Source organism: Heteronotia binoei, chromosome 17 (genome assembly GCF_032191835.1).
Source record: "Heteronotia binoei isolate CCM8104 ecotype False Entrance Well chromosome 17, APGP_CSIRO_Hbin_v1, whole genome shotgun sequence".
NCBI lineage: Eukaryota > Metazoa > Chordata > Lepidosauria > Squamata > Gekkonidae > Heteronotia > Heteronotia binoei.
The window spans coordinates 51,291,560-51,307,423 of NC_083239.1; the positions used below are offsets into that span (position 1 = coordinate 51,291,560).

General features: G+C 51.6%; 1 long non-coding RNA gene and 1 other non-coding gene across 2 annotated transcripts; both read right to left on the reverse strand.

Moving 5' to 3' along the window:
- Positions 1-10,434: 10,434 nt before the first annotated feature.
- On the reverse strand, positions 10,435-11,763 carry LOC132585643 (uncharacterized). The gene is made up of 2 exons (XR_009556330.1): positions 11,618-11,763; positions 10,435-10,511 (listed from the first exon to the last, which is right to left on the reverse strand). It is a non-coding gene; the product is annotated as an uncharacterized LOC132585643 (long non-coding RNA).
- Positions 11,764-11,933: 170 nt separating this feature from the next.
- Positions 11,934-12,005, reverse strand: TRNAA-AGC (transfer RNA alanine (anticodon AGC)). The gene has a single exon. It is a non-coding gene; the product is annotated as a tRNA-Ala (tRNA).
- Between the last annotated feature and the right edge of the window lie 3,859 nt (positions 12,006-15,864).

A 15,864-nucleotide genomic window follows, 5' to 3' on the forward strand; every position in this document is an offset into this window, starting at 1 on the left:
CCCTCTTTATCCCTTCCACCTAGAGATTGGCAAACCTAGTCTCATGGCAAGAGACGTTCAAAGGGGTCGACCCAGCTTCACTTCCAAGTAGGGTTGCCGTGTCCAATTCAGGAAATATCTGGGGACTTTGGGGGTGGAGCCAGAAGACATTGGGGGTGGAGTCAGGAGACATTGGGGAGTGGAGTCAGGAGCAAGGTTGTGACAAGCAGAATTGAACTCCAAAGGGAGTTCTGGCAACTACATTTAAAGGGACCGCACACCTTTTAAAAGCCTTCCCTCCATTGGAAATAATGAAGGATGGGGGCACCTTCTTTGGGGTCTCATAGAATTGGACCCCCTGGTCCAATCTTTTTGAAACCTGAGGGGGATTTGGGTGAGTGGTACTGGATGCTATGCTGATAATTTGGTGCCTCTACCTCAAGAAACAGCCCCCCTCCAGAGCCCCAGATACCCGCAGATCAATTCTCCATTATTTTCTATGGGAATAAGTGTCCCTAGGGAACAATGGAGTGCCCAGCAGACATTTTCCTCCCCTCCCCCCTCCCCGCTTTCTGATGACCCCAAAGCGGGGGGAGGGCCTCCAAACCGGGGGATCCCCTGCCCCCACCTGGGGATTGGCAACCCCACTTCCAAGATCTGACAAGACTGGGCTAGTCCAGGCTGTTCTTCAAAGAAAGTCAGACTTAAAATGCACTGTTTGCGGGATCGGACATTCCCGTGACAGCCATCTGTCAAAGGAGGCCTGAAGAGATCGCATCCTGGGTCGCTAGGCAGGCAAAGCTAGCTGGATGCTTTTGCTAAAACCTGCCAGTGAGATTCACAGCCAGGATCCGAACCCGGGATCCAAGCCTGGGATCCTCACCGCCATTTTTGAAGGGGAGTTTGCAACTGAGGCACCCGGAGAGAGTTCTAAAGCGGGCTACGTCTTTGCCCCACATGCATTTAGGTAGGAAAAATCCAATGCATGGTTATAGAATGGGGGAGACTTGTCTTAGCAGTAGTATGTGCAAAGAGGATCTTGGGGCCTTAGTGGACCGTACGCTGAACATGAGTCAACAGTGTGATGCGGTGGCTAAAAAGGCAAATGCAATTTTGGGCTGTATCAACAGAAATCTAGGGTCCAGATCACGTGAAGTGATGGTATCGCTTTACTCTGCTCTGGTAAGACCTCACCTGGAGTATTGTGTTCAGTTTTGGGCACCACATTTTAAGAAGGATACAGACAAGCTGGAACGGGTCCAGAGGAGGGTGACGAAGATGGTGAGGGGTCTGGAGACCAAGTCCTATGAGGAAAGGCTGAAGGAGCTGGGCCTGTTTAGCCTGGAGAGGGGGCGGCTGAGAGGTGATAGGATCACCATCTTCAAGTCCTTGAAGGGCTGTCATAGAGAGGATGGTGTGGAATTGTTTTCTGTGGCCCCAGAAGGTTGGACCAGAACCCACGAGTTGAAATTAACTCAAAAGAGTTTCCGGCTTAACATTAGGAAGAACTTAGAACTTCCCCCTTGTGCTTGGGATGGGCACAGTGAAAGGGCTTCTAGCCCCACTGGTGGACCTCTTGATGACACTTGGGTTTTCTGGCCACTGTGTGACACAGAGTGTTGGACTGGGTGGGCCATTAGCCTGATCCAACATGGCTTCTCTTATGTTCTTATGTTCCTGACCATTAGAGCGGTTCCTCAGTGGAACAGGCTTCCTCAGGAGGTGGTGGGCTCTCCTTCCTTGGAGGTTTTTAAACTGACAGCAATGAAGATCCTGTGAATTTAGGGGGAGGCGTTTGTGAGTTTCCTGCATTGTGCAGAGGGTTGGACTAGATGACCCTGGAGGTCCCTTCCAACTCTGTGATTCTAGGATTCTATCCTGTGAATTTAGGGGGAGGTGTTTGTGAGTCTCCTACATTGTGCAGGGGGTTGGACTAGATGACCCGGGAGGTCCCTTCCAACTCTAGCATTATTCTATTTTATGACTGTCGCCTCCTGCCTCCTAGCCAGGCCACAGGAAAACTCCACATCCCTCCCCCTGTTGCTAGGATCAGGCCCCACGAACCCCCCCCACACACACACACACCAGTTCCGTGTTGACGTGGATCCTCCTGACCCCTTTTTTCAAACTATACCTCTGAGAGATTGCAGGACGGAAGAGGTTAAGGATTCGACGTGTTATCTGCGGGGCGGGTCCCCTCGGCAACTCCACCGCCACCGTCTGTTCCCTTATCTCTTGGCGTCCTTGGCCCACACCTGTCGTGGTGGTGGCGTCCAGTTGATGATTAACCAGGACTTCCTGTTTGCTGCTGAAACATGGCTGAAAAGACCCGGTGGGAGCCCAGGGAGAAGGGCAGGAGGCGAGGGGAGGACCCAGTTCCCCAGAAGGAGGAGGTGGCGGCCTGGCCCATCTGTTGCCACCACAAATTAAAAAAAACAACAACAGACCACCTTATGGCTCTTTCCAAGCAAGAAGGAAAACCTGGTGGCCTTGAAGGTGCCCCCCGACTCCCAGTTATTGTGGAAAGGGGATCTCTGGGGCACAAGTTTGCCAACGTCTTTGCTGGGCCCTCGTGTCCAACTGCGAATGCAGCCTCTCTGCCGTTCGAGAGAGAATTAACTGAGCAAAGAGAAATGTCGACTGCGGGGTGACATGAGAGAGGTTGACGAGATTATGCCTGGGATGGAGAAAGTAGAGAAAGAAGTCCTTTTCCTCCCTTTCTCACAATACGAGAACTCGTGGGCATTCGATGAAATTGCTGAGCAGTCGGGTTAAAACGGGTAAAAGGAAGTCCTTCTTCACCCAAAGGGTGCTTAACATGTGGAATTCACTGCCATTATATATATATATATAATTTTTGGGGCCACTGTGTGACACAGAGTGTTGGACTGGATGGGCCACTGGCCTGATCCAACATGGCTTCTCTTATGTTCTTCTGTGACACAGAGTGTTGGACTGGATGGGCCACTGGCCTGATCCAACATGGCTTCTCTTATGTTCTTATGTGACACAGAGTGTTGGACTGGATGGGGCCACTGGCCTGATCCAACATGGCTTCTCTTATGTTCTTATGTGACACAGAGTGTTGAACTGGATGGGCCATTGGCCTGATCCAACATGGCTTCTCTTATGTGACACAGAGCGTTGGACTGGATGAGCCATTGGCCTGATCCAACATGGCTTCTCTTATGTGACACAGAGCGTTGGACTGGATGAGCCATTGGCCTGATCCAACATGGCTTCTTTTATGTTCTTAAAGAGAAGGGGGAGCCGTTGACATCATTGCAGGATGCCCGCGCCCACCTTTGGGGCGACAGGTTTGGGGGCAGGGGAGGAACGGGGTGCCCTTGGCTGGGTTTTTTTGCAAAATTGCAGCCCCGTCTCTTTTGCTGATCTTTGTGCCACTGTGCGGGAGGGAAGGTGGCGTGGCATAGACCGAGCTCATCAGATCTGGGAAACTAGCAAGAGGAGATACTTGGGTGAAAGACCACCAAGCAAGACTCTGCAAAGAAAGGCAAGGGCAGACCACCTCTGCTTCTCACTTGCCTTGAAAGCCCCTTGGCTGGGGTATCTGGTTACAGGAAGGAAGGTGGCACGGCACAGCCCGATCTCATCAGATCGCAGAAGACAAGAAGACAATTGCTTGGGGGCCTGATAGAAGCCCTCTGGGGGCCTGATTCGGCCCCTGGGCTGCATGTTTGACACGCCTGATGTCGAGGGTTCCCCCCCCCCACCCCGGGATCTCCTTGTTTCCTTCTGCTTGGTAAATACTACATCAGCCTGCTCCTCACCAAGGGTTTCCGTCAAAGGCGGCGGCGACTGCAGATTTATACCCCGCCCTTCTCTCTGAATCAGAGACTCAGAGCGGCTTACACTCTCCTATATCTTCTCCCCCCACAACAGACACCTTGTGAGGCGGGTGGTGCTGAGAGGGCTCTCACAGCAGCTGCCCTTTCAAGGACAACTCCTGCAAGAGCTCTGGGTAACCCAAGGCCATTCCAGCAGCTGCAAGTGGAGAAGCGGGGAATCAAACCCGGTTCTCCCAGATAAGAGTCCACGCACTTAACCACTACACCAAACTGGCTCTCGCCAGACATAGCTTTGTTGACTTTCCACCAGAGGCCTCGGCTGCAGCCGGAGAATCTTCTGGCTCATGAAAGTTTCTCCCCCGTTAATTTTTTACAGCCCTTAAGTTACCACAAAATTCTTGACTCTCTAGAGCTGCCATGTCCTCCTTGGCCACTGGCAGGAGGGGGTAGGGAGTGAGGGGGTAGGGTTGCCAGATCCAACGAGGGTTACTCCTGGAGATTTGGGGGCGGAGCCTGGGGAGAACAGGGACCTCAATGGGGTACAAGGCCCTAGAGTCCACCCTCCAAAGCATCCCTTTTCTCCCGGGGCACTGATCTCTGTCATCTGGAGAGAAGCTGTAATTCAAAGGGATCCCCCGCCCCACCCCAATGTCCTCTCTAAACTGCAAGAAGTCAACTTTGTGAGCTCCTGGCCTGAAAGCTGCGAGCTGCTGCAATCAATTAGTGTGCTCTGGGCTCATCCTTCCTGAGCTAAGACAAAAAGGTGTGAGCTGGAGGCTAAAGATCTGTGAGCTAGCTCACACTAACTCAGCTTAGAGAGGACACTGGCTGGCGAGGGCAGAATTCAGTAGTGAAGCAGAGGGCGCTTCTCTCCTTGAGTTTCACATGGCAGGCAAATATTCTTCTGCACACCAATAGCCGACTATTGATTTTTTTTTTTTTAAATGACACATGCTCTTAAAATACATTTTTGGGGAGGAGATTAAAGCTTTAATATAGCCAAGAGCCCCAAGAAGTGAATCCTGGTTGTAAATTGTGCTTTCCCTTCTACTGAAATAGCACACACACACACACACACACAAACCCCAACCTTGTAAAATTCTATATTGTTTTACTTTGAGGTCTTCCACTGTACTGAAATCGCACACATTTGACCTGTTTGTCCTGCCCCAAAGAGGACTTTGCCCTTCGCTTCGGGGAGGCTTTGTAGCTCTCTTTCCGGGATTCCGGGTAATCTCCTTTTCCCTTTTTGCAACATGTCCTGTGGAATCTTTTCCGTGTGCCAACCAACGGAGAGACCATATTGTGGTACCCATTTCGCTTTGATTTGGCAACCAAAGAATCCAGGCCAATGAGGAAGCATTGCCCTCTGCTGGCCGCTGATGGGAACATCCTCCCAAGACCTTGTTGTTATATTTATAGAAACCCTGAAAACTCCCCAGAATAACCTCTCCACTGATGCGTCCGCCAAACTTGGACCCGGGATGTCTAAGACTTAGAGTTTCAGGGCAGGGGTCTACCTGGAAGTCACGTGCAAAGTTCCAGCATCGTTCTGCTCACCAGGGGTCATTTTGTAGAAAAATAGCTGGTGGAGCGTATTAGCATAACTCATTAGCATATGCCCTCCCCCTCAGCCAAAAGCAACCTGACGCAAGAGAGGAGAGCCCTGGACGAGCGAGGCCTGCTTGGGCTGGCTAGAGATCCAGTCAGCCCAAGCAAGCCTCACTCGCCTGGGGCTCTCCTTGCCCCACCCCCTCCCCCCAGTCAAAAGGCCAGCAAGCCACCCGCCGCCCAAAATCACATCAGAAGTGGAGAAAGGGTGGCATGGGCTTCTCCAGGAGTGAATGAGGGCTGCTGGGGGTGTGGCAAAGCCCCTGGTGGCTGGCTGGCTGCCCGCTCTCCTCATCCAGGGATTGTTATGCAGCTGCACCTCTTATTCAATGGACAAGGTAGGTGGGGAGGAGGAGGGGGAACCCACAGAAAGGTTCAGGAGCTGCACTCCTGTGAGCTCCTGCTGAATCCAAGGCCTGCTGCTCACTCGCACAAGCTGCACATTCAGTCTCAAACTTTCCAGGTTCAACGTAGATTTCTCTGCATGCCCAGCGATGCTCCATATTTTCTGCTACTCGTCTTCAGTAAATAATCTGTTTGAACTTCATGTTGCTTGGGAGATCGGTGATCAGATCGACTAAGTTTTCTCAATATTAAAAAGCAGGCATGGGGGCTGCTGCTGTGAGACTAAAAAGATATAGGGCAGGGGGTCCTCCAAAGTGGGGCCTTGGCTGCTTGCCCAGCATCACTTATAGTGCCTGCCAAGTGTCTTTAGCAAGTGGGTGGAGCAGGGGTGGAATTCTAGCAGGAGCTCCTTTGCCTATTAGGCCACACCCCACTGATGTAGCCAACCCTCCAAGAGCTTACAAAAAAAGAGCCTTGTAAGCTCTTGGAGGATTGGCTACATGAGGGGAGTGTGGCCTAATAGGCAAAGGAGCTCCTGCTAGAATTCCACCCCTGGGGTGCAGCCAGGTAGGGCTTTTCCTCAGCAAAACTTCCAATTGCGTTTTGATCGGCTGCGCACACATGAAAAGAAAATGTGTGGCAGCTGCGGCCACCACATTGCAAGAAATCTGCACTGCGTCACTGAAAAGCTGTGGCGATCTTAATAACGGAACTACATTACAACAAAGTTATAACAGAACAACTCAAGTTGCATACAAATGAAATACATCGGCTTTGCACCTTTTTCTTATAAAGTTGTCTAAACTGTCTGTAGGGGGACTGTTATATGTGCAAGACCTTTCTGTAATTGGGCAGGCGTTGTCTATTCACTCCAGCTGTGAAATATGTATTGTCTTTGTTTTTAAAAGTGGGGTGCCAGATATCTGCATTTCGGAATCGTATGGCTGACCTGAAACGTAAGCTGCATACTGCAAACTGCATAGTGTGTTTGGAGCAGCATATACCAGCAATAAAATAAGGGAACGTTAGTCTCAGAATGGGATAGTTTGGTGTAGTGGTTAGGTGTATGGACTCTTATCTGGGAGAACCACTCCTCCACTTGCAGCTGCTGCAATGGCCTGCGGTCAGCCATAGCTCTCGCAGGAGTTGTCCTTAAAAGGACAGCTGCTGTGAGAGCCCTCTCAGCCCCACGCACCTCACAGGGTGTCTGTTGTAGGGGGAGAAGATATAGGAGATTGTAAGCCGCTCTGAGTCTCTGATTCAGAGAGAAGGGCAGGGTATAAATCTGCAGTCTTCTTCTTCCATTAACATGTCATTTTGTGTAAGAGCATGGGTAAGTATGGGTCTTATCATGGATGTTTTTGGCTGCATAGAGGAGTTGTTACGTTCTTTACTGTTGGATCTTTTTTAACAGCAGGAAGCCATGAGATTTTGAAAATCTTAACCTTTGGCTGATGAAGGTTGGATAAACCGAAACCGGGCCTACTTTTTCCTTCTTTGGACTTACAACTTATTCTATGAAGAAGGCTTGTTTGTCAATCAATTCTGTTTGGACTACTAATTATAACAGCATAAGAACATAAGAGGAGCCATGTTGGATCAGACCAATGGCCCATCCAGTCCAACACACTGTGTCATATAGTGGCCAAAAAAACCCAAGTGCCATCAGGAGGTCCATCAGTGGGGCAAGGACACTAGAAACCCTCCATTGTGCTCCCCCCAAGCACCAAGAATACAGAGCATCACTGCCCCAAACAGAGACTCCCAAAGATAAGCTGTGGCTAAGAGCCACTGATGGATCTCAGTTCAATATGCTTATCTAATCCTCTCTTGAAGCTGTCTATGCTGGCAGCTGTCACCACCTCCTATGGCAGTGAATTCCCTTTGGATGAAGAAGGGCTTCCTTTTATCTGTTCTAACACGTCTGCTCAGCAATTTCCTCGAGTGCCCACAAGTTCTTGTATTGTGAGAAAGGGAGAAAAGTACTTCTATCTCTGCCTTCTCTGTCCCATGCATAATCTTGTAAACCTCTATCATGTCACCCCTCAGTTGACGTTTCTCCAAGCTAAAGAGCCCCAAGCACTTCAACCTTTCTTCATAGGGAAAGTGTTCCAACCCTTTAATCATTCTAGTTGCCCAATGCTATAACGTCTTTTTTATATTAATTTTTGATATTAAGTTGTTAAGCTAAGTTATAAAGATTTAATTCCCAGCTTTCATCTTTCTATAACCTGAAGTATTTATGATCAAGACATCTTCATCTGCGCATGTCTAGTTCAGAATTGTTGAAAACAGGAGAATGATGCTAGTGTTACCACTAATGACCACAAGAGGGCAATAGAGCAACAAAAGTCCTAAAGTGAGAATAAAATTAAATATGGTGTTTTTAGCGTTTTAAACAATCTGTTGGGGAGGCTGGCAGCTTCAAACCCTTCAGGCTTCTTTCCCTTTGCTCTCAGTCTAGCCCACCTCACAGGTTTGTTGTAGGGTACCAACTGGGGGTGGGGGGCGGGGTAGAGTTGCCAGCTGCAGGTTGGAAAACTAATGGAGATTTGAGATAGGGTTGCCAAGTCCAATTCAATAAATATCTGGGGACTTTGAGGGTGGAGCCAGGAGACTTTGGGGGTGGAGCCAGGGGACATTGGGGTGGAGCCAGGAGAAAGGTTGTGATAGGCATAATTGAACTCCAAAGGGAGCGCTGGCCATCACATTTAAAGGGACGGCACACCTTTTATATGCCTTCCCTCCCTTGGAAATAATGAAGGATAAGGGCACCTTCTTTTGGGGCTCATAGAATTGGACCCCCTGGTCCAATCCTTTTGAAACCTGGAGGCTATTTTGAGGAGAGGCACTGGAAGCTATGCTGAAAATTTGGTGCCTCTACTTAAAAAAAAAAACAGACCCCCCCCCGAGCCCCAGATACCCGTGAACCAATTCTCCATTATACCCTATGGGAATCGGTTTCCATAGGGAATAATGGAGTGCCCAGCAGACATTTTCCTCCCCCACACACACTTTCTGATGACCCTGAAGCGAGGGAAGGGCCTCCAACCCAGGGGATCTCCTGCCCCACCTGGGGATTGGTAACCCTAATTTGGGGGTGGAGCCTGGGCAGAACTGGGACCTCAGTGGGTTACAATTTCATAGAGCCCCCCCTCCAAAGCATCCCTTTTCTTCAGGGGAACTGATCTTTGTAGCCTGGAGGTGAGCTATAATTTTGGGGAATCCCCAGGTCCCACCTGGAGGTTGGCATCCCTAGAGGGCAAAACACAGGAGGGGAAAAACAGGTACCACCAGGGCTGTAGCCACAGGGGGGGGCACAGGGGCGGTGCCTCCTATAGAATCTGCAACACCCCAATCTTTCCTTTCCTGCAGATTCTAGAGGGGACCCTTTCCCCTATGCCCCCCCACATACCACTGGCCCGCCCTGTACACCACCATCCTGAACTGCCTAGCACAAGGGTCCCAAATCTTGTGGAGTTTGCAGGCACCTTTGGAATTCCAGTCGCACAGTCGAGTCCGACTCTTTGCACCATTGCACTCATTTCACATGCCAGCAAGGTCATGTTAAAGATCCTACAAGCTAGGCTTCAGCAGTATGTGGATCGGGAACTACCAGAAGTTCAAGATGGGTTTCGGAGAGGTAGAGGAACTAGAGATCAAATTGCCAACATTCGATGGATTATGGAGAAAGCACCAGAAAAATGTCTATTTTTGCTTTATTGACTATGCTAAAGCCTTTGATTGTGTGGATCACAACAAACTGTGGCAAGTCCTTAAAGAGATGGGAGTACCAGCCCACCTCACGTCTCCTGAGAAACCTGTATAAGGGTCAAGAAGCAACGGTCAGAATGGGATATGGAGCAACTGATTGGTTTAGAATAGGAAAAGGAGTTCGACAAGGATGCATATTGTCACCCTGCTTATTTAATTTATATGCAGAGTACATCATCGGATTGCTGCTGATTAATTTCAGCCACACGGCAAAGATCCTTGTGCAGCGGGGGCAGCTGTGCCAAAGCAATATTTTTTTTTAAATATCTGCACAGCTCATCGAATCTCCAATAGCCAATCAGAGGTCCCGTCAAGAACAAGGCCCACTCATTTTCAAAAACTTCTCAACAAGCGCTGGAAAAAGTGGCAGAAGATACCATGGTGCCCATGCGCGATGCGTTGGAGACCCTGCCGTAGAGGAAGGAGAGAGTGAAAACATAACAGAATAGATTAGGAAAGATCCTATTGGCTTTTCAAAATGGAATAACAGGCCGCAGTTAATCAGGTGGAATGGGAGGGAGTATAAGAATTCCTGCGCAGCTCTTTCTCAGTCACTTTATTTATTGTCAGTCATTGTTTGCCTTTAACAGCTCTGTGATGATGGGCCAGCTCCCAGTACCCATCTCCCGACACCCAGTGCTCATCAACAGAGCCATCCCACCGTTCCTGCCCTACGGTTTTTCCCACGGTCTCCAGGCAGGATCCAGAGGGCGTATGGAAAGAACCTGGCAGAGTCCAAGTGTTTCTGGCTTTCCGGACTGCGGTGTTGGCTCCCCGGAAGTCACCTTTCCTGACCAGACAAGTTCCCAACTGGCCGGCTGACAACTTTTACCCCAACCCCTGACCCTTCGGCCCCGCGTCTGGTCGCAGCGCCAGCCCAAAGGGGACCGGATCCTGCAAACGACCTCCTTTGAAACCAGTGGTGTGGTTGGGCTGCTGTTTCAAGAAGTCCCGCCTCTCTCTGGCTCTCCGGTTTTGGAACCAAATTTTCACCTTGGGAGAAAAAGGAGAAATTGTCGGCCAGGGAATTCGAGTCGTTGGAAGCCCCCCCCCCCCCCGGACACCCCCCACCCCCCACGTTCTGTGATGATGCGGAAATTTCATACGATTTGCTTATTGTGTTAGATTTTGATTCCTCAAAGCCCGAGCAGGATAAAAATACAAATAAATAACCGCCTATTCAAAAGTAATTCTCTACCCCTGCAGGTACGGTTGCCATCTCCTAGGTGGCACCCTAACCATCTCCCACTATTACATTTTGTCTCCAGATGAAGAAGACGAAGAAGACAAAGAAGAAGAACAAGAAGAAGGAGGAGGAGGAGGAGGAGGAGGAGGAGAAGAAGAAGAAGAAGAAGAAGAAGAAGAAGAAGAAGAAGAAGAAGAAGAAGAAGAAGAAGAAGAAGAAGAAGAAGAAGAAGAAGAAGAAGAAGAAGAAGAAGAAGAAGAAGAAGAAGAAGAAGAAGAAGAAGAAGACGACGACGACAGCAGATTTATACCCCGCCCTCTCTCTGAATCAGAGTCTCAGAGCGGCTCACAATCTCCTTTATCTTCTTGGTGAGGTTTTGTAAGGTTTCTTAATGTTGTAAGCTGCCCAGAGCCCTCTTGCAGGATAGGGTGGGGTATAAATCGAAAAAGTAAATTGAATTAAAATTAAATTCTTCCCTTTGCAACAGACACCCTGGGTGGGGCTGAGAGAGCTCTCACAGCAGCTGCCCTTTTAAGGACAACTCTTGCGAGAGCTATGGCTGACCCAAGGCCATTCCAGCAGCTGCAAGTGGAGGAGTGGGGAATCAAACCCGGTTTTCCCAGATAAGAGAGCTCTGGCTGACCAAGGCCATTCCAGCAGCTGCAAGTGGAGGAGTGGGGAATCAAACCCGGTTCTCCCAGATAAGAGTCCAGACACTTAACCACTACACCAAACTGGCTCTCCAGTGGCCAGTTTCTCCATGGCTGTTGATGTCCCTCCCCTCCCCAAACCTCCCCAGGCTCCGCCCCCAAATCTCCAGGTATTTCCTAACCCAGAGCTGGCCACCCTAGCAAGACCCCCCCCCCAACCCAGAAGGCTGCAGGGGGTCCCACGGGAGGGGAGGCTCTCTTACCCGGTTCTCTGTGAGCCCCAGCAGCAGGGCCACGTTCCGAACCTGCCCAGTGCTCAGGTAGCGGGTCTGTTGGAAGCTGCTCTCCAGAGTCCCCAGCTGGGAGGCAGAGAAGGGGATGCGGGGACTGCGGGAGGGAGGGCAGGAACTCCCTGCCCGCTTCATCTCTGCAGGGAAGACAAAGGAATGTGTGAATCTGCCCTATCTGAATCAGACCCTTGGTTCATCCCAAGTCAGTCTTGTCTACTCCGACCGGCAGCAGCTCTCCGGGGTCTCAGGCTGAGGTCTTTCCCATCCCCTCCTGCCTGGCCCTTTCAACTGGAGATGCTGGGGATTGAACTGAGGACCTTCTGCATGCTAAACAGAGGCTCTACCACTGAGCTACACCCCCACTTCCTGGCTCTCTAGGGTCTCAGACAGAGGTCTTTCCCATCCCATCCCATCCTTTTAACTGGAGATTCCGGGGATTGAACCTGGAACCTCCTGCATACCAAGCAGAGGCTCTGCCACTGAGCTACAGCTTCACTTCCTGGCTCTCCAGGGTCTCAGGCAGAGGTCTTTCCCATCCCCTCTTACCTGGCCCTTTTAGCAGAAGATGCCAGGAATTGAACTGGGGACCTTCTGCATGCCAAACAGAAGCTCTGCCACTGAGCTACAGCCTCACTTTGTTGTAGGGTACCAACTGGGGGTGGGGGGCGGGGTAGAGTTGCCAGCTGCAGGTCGGAAAACTACTGGAGATTTGAGATAGGGTTGCCAAGTCCAATTCAATAAATATCTGGGGACTTTGGGGGTGGAGCCAGGAGACTTTGGGGGTGGAGCCAGGAGCAAGGGTGTGGCAAGCGCGATTGAACACCAAAGGGAATTCTGGCCATCACACTTCAAGGGACCACATGCCTTTTAAATGCCTTCCTCCTGTGGCGCAGAGTGGTAAAGCAGCAGTACTACAGTCTGAACTCTCTGCTCACGACCTGAGTTCGATTCCAGCGGAAGCTGGTTCAGGTAGGCGGCTCGAGGTTTACTCAGCCTTCCATCCTCCCGAGGTCGGTAAAATGAGGACCCAGCATGCTGTGGGGAAAGCGTAGATGACTGGGGAAGGCAAGGGCAAACCATCCCGTAAAAAGTCTGCCATGAAAACGTTGTAAAAGCGACGTCACCCCAGAGTCGGAAACGACTGGTGCTTGCACAGGGGACCTTTCCTTTCCTCCACTGGAAATAATGAAGGATAAGGGTGCCTTTTGTGGGGGGCTCATAGAATTGGACCCCCCCGGTCCAATCCTTTTGAAATCTGGAGGGTATTTTGGGGAGAGGCACTGGATGCTATGCTGCAAATTTGCTGCCACTGCCTCAAAAGACAGTCCCCACAGAGCCCCAGATACCCGTGGATCCCTATGGGAATTGGTCTCCATAGGGAAAAATGGAGTGCCCAGCAGACATTCCCCCCCTGGCTTTCTGATTACCCTGAAGTGGGGGGAGGGCCTCCAATCCAGGGGATCCCCTGCTCCCACCTGGGGATTGGCAACCCCATTGTGCCCCCAATTCCAGCAATCGCATGAGCAGCCCGGCTAGAGAACCAGCCACGCTCAGCAGAGGGCAAATGAATCTGCTGCAGCCCCCGATGGCATCTTTCCCCCCCACACACACCCACACCTGAATTGGCACAGCCAACTCTCTATCCTCCCAATTCCACACAGGCATTAGGGTTACCAACCTCCAGGTAGTGCCTGGAGTTCCCCCAGAATCGCAACGGACCACAAAGTAATCACTTCCTCTGGGGGAAATGGGTGCTTGGAAGGTGCCTTCTAGGGCGTTACAATCCAGGCGAGGTCTCTCCTCTCCCCAATCCCTCCTCCTCCCAAGAAGAAGAAGAAGAAGATTGCAGATTTATACCCCGCCCTTCTCTCTGAATCAGAGACTCAGAGCAGCCTACAATCTCTTATGTCTCTTCCCCCCACAACAGACACCCTGTGAGGTGGGCGGGGCTGAGAGAGCTCTCCCAGAAGCTGCCCTTTCAGTCTCAGAGCAGCCTACAATCTCCTTTATCTCCTTCCCCCACAACAGACACCCTGGGAGGTGGGCGGGGCTGAGAGAGCTCTCCCAGAAGCTGCCCTTTCAAGGACAACTCCTGCGAGAGCTATGGCTTACCGAAGGCCATTCCAGCAGCTGCAAGTGGAGGAGTGGGGAATAAAACTCGGTTCTCCCAGATAAGAGTCTGTGCACTTAACCACTACACCAGGCTCCACTACCCAAATCTCTAAGAATTTCCCAACCTGGACTTGGCAACTAGAGAGGCTGGTGGGTACCAGCCTAGCACAGATGGCAGCCCCAAGAAGATCCGACACTGTTTCCCCATCTGCTCACTGAAATGGGAATTGTATGTTCCTTGGGGCAGGGGTTCCTCTCTCTCTCTCTTGCACAGGAAAGGAAAGGTCCCCTGTGCAAGCACCAGTCGTTTCCGACTCTGGGGTGACGTTGCTTTCACAACGTTTTCACGGCAGACTTTTTACGGGGTGGTTTGCCCTTGCCTTCCCCAGTCCTCTACACTTTCCCCCCAGCAAGCTGGGGACTCATTTGACTGACCTCAGGATGGAAGGCTGAGCCAACCTCGAGCCGGCTTCCTGAAAACCCAACTTCCGCCGGGGATCGACCTCGGGTCGTGAGCAGAGCTTAGGACTGCAGAACGGCAGCTTTAACACTCTGCGCCGCGGGCTCTCTTGCCCAGACAACACTGCAAATCTCTCCCTGTTGCCACTGGGCCATTTTCAAGCTAACTCCCCTTCAGGTTCCAGAGCCCACCCCCAAAACACTGTGCTGTGGATGCCTTACTCGTCGCGGCTGGCGACTTGAAGCAGGTGCAACGGATCCAGGCGTAGCCCGGCGGGGCCCCAGCCCACTCGACGGCACCCTCCGGCGTCTCCTCCTGGGTCTTCTTTCCCCCTTCGGGACCCTCCAAGGCAAGGATGGACCGGATGGAGAAATCCACCACCCGCCGGGAAGGTTTTGCCGTCCTCTGAAGGGCAGGGGGACCCTTCTGTCCCGGGTGGTCGGAGGGCTGCAGCCAGGAAGGGAAGGCAGGGAGCCCCTCTCTGCTGGGGACGGGCCAAAGGGGAAGGATCCGGAGGCTGCTGAACCCCGAGAGGTTGGCGTGTGCCATCCCTCTGGAAGGCCGAAGCGACTCTTCCCAGGGCGATGTGGGCCAAAGGGTCCCGGCCCCATCTATTTATCTGCCAGCGGAGACTGAGGGGGATTTGCGAAGGATTTAGCAGGGCCAATCTGCAAGCCTGTTGGGGAGTGATAAGATCATCTGGGCCTGTTGGGGAAGGGAGAGCCTCTTCGGGAAGACGGCCCCTCCTGTTACCTCCGGGGAAGGGGCTTCGGGCAGGACACCCGATCCCCCTGGGTCAAGGGACGTTGGAGGCCATCGGAGGCGAGGCATGGCATTGCTCGGCTCGGCACACGGGCACTGCCACAAAAAGGGGCTGGCGCTCAAAAGCCTGCCTGGAAGCCAGGGGTTATTTGCAGTTCCTCAAAGGGAAAGGCACTCTGCACGTGCTCGTTTTTTGATTCGGGGAGAGTCCCACGCCCAGTGTCCAAACTGTGGCTCTTTCACACGTATCGTGTGGCTCTCAAAGCCCCCAACACCCTATCTGCCGGCTAGCAGAAGGCTGGCAGAAGTCTCTCTAAATCACTTCTCCAAGCCAAGCCAGCCAGCAGCTTGGAGAATGCATTTAAAGTTTAAGTTGCTTTCTTTCCACCTCTCCCTCCCACCCCATCTTTTTTTCTTTTTAGTCTTTATTTATCTCTCTCTCTCTCTCCTTCCTTCCTTCCTTCTGGCTCTCAAACATCTGATGTCCTCGCCTTACAGTTCTCAAACATCTGACGTTCATGTCTCGCGGCTCTCAAACATCTGATGTTTATTCCATGTGGCTCTGACATTGAGCGAGTTTATCCACCCCTGCTCCAGGCCCCTGCCAGGGCCATCGCACGATTAGGGGTGGGGGAAGACAGCCCAAAGCCACAAGGAAGAGCTTAAGAGTGCGTGTCATTACCAACCTCCAGGCACAGCCTGGAGAGCTCCTGGAATTATAGCTGATCTCCATACGACAAGAGATCAATTCCCCTGGATAAAAATGGCTGCTTTGGAAGGCGGACTCCACAGCATGATAGCAAACTGCAGTCTGTCGCATCACCAAAGCCCACCCTTTGCAGGTTCCACCCCCCAAATCTCCAGGTATTTTCCCTCTCTAAACTGG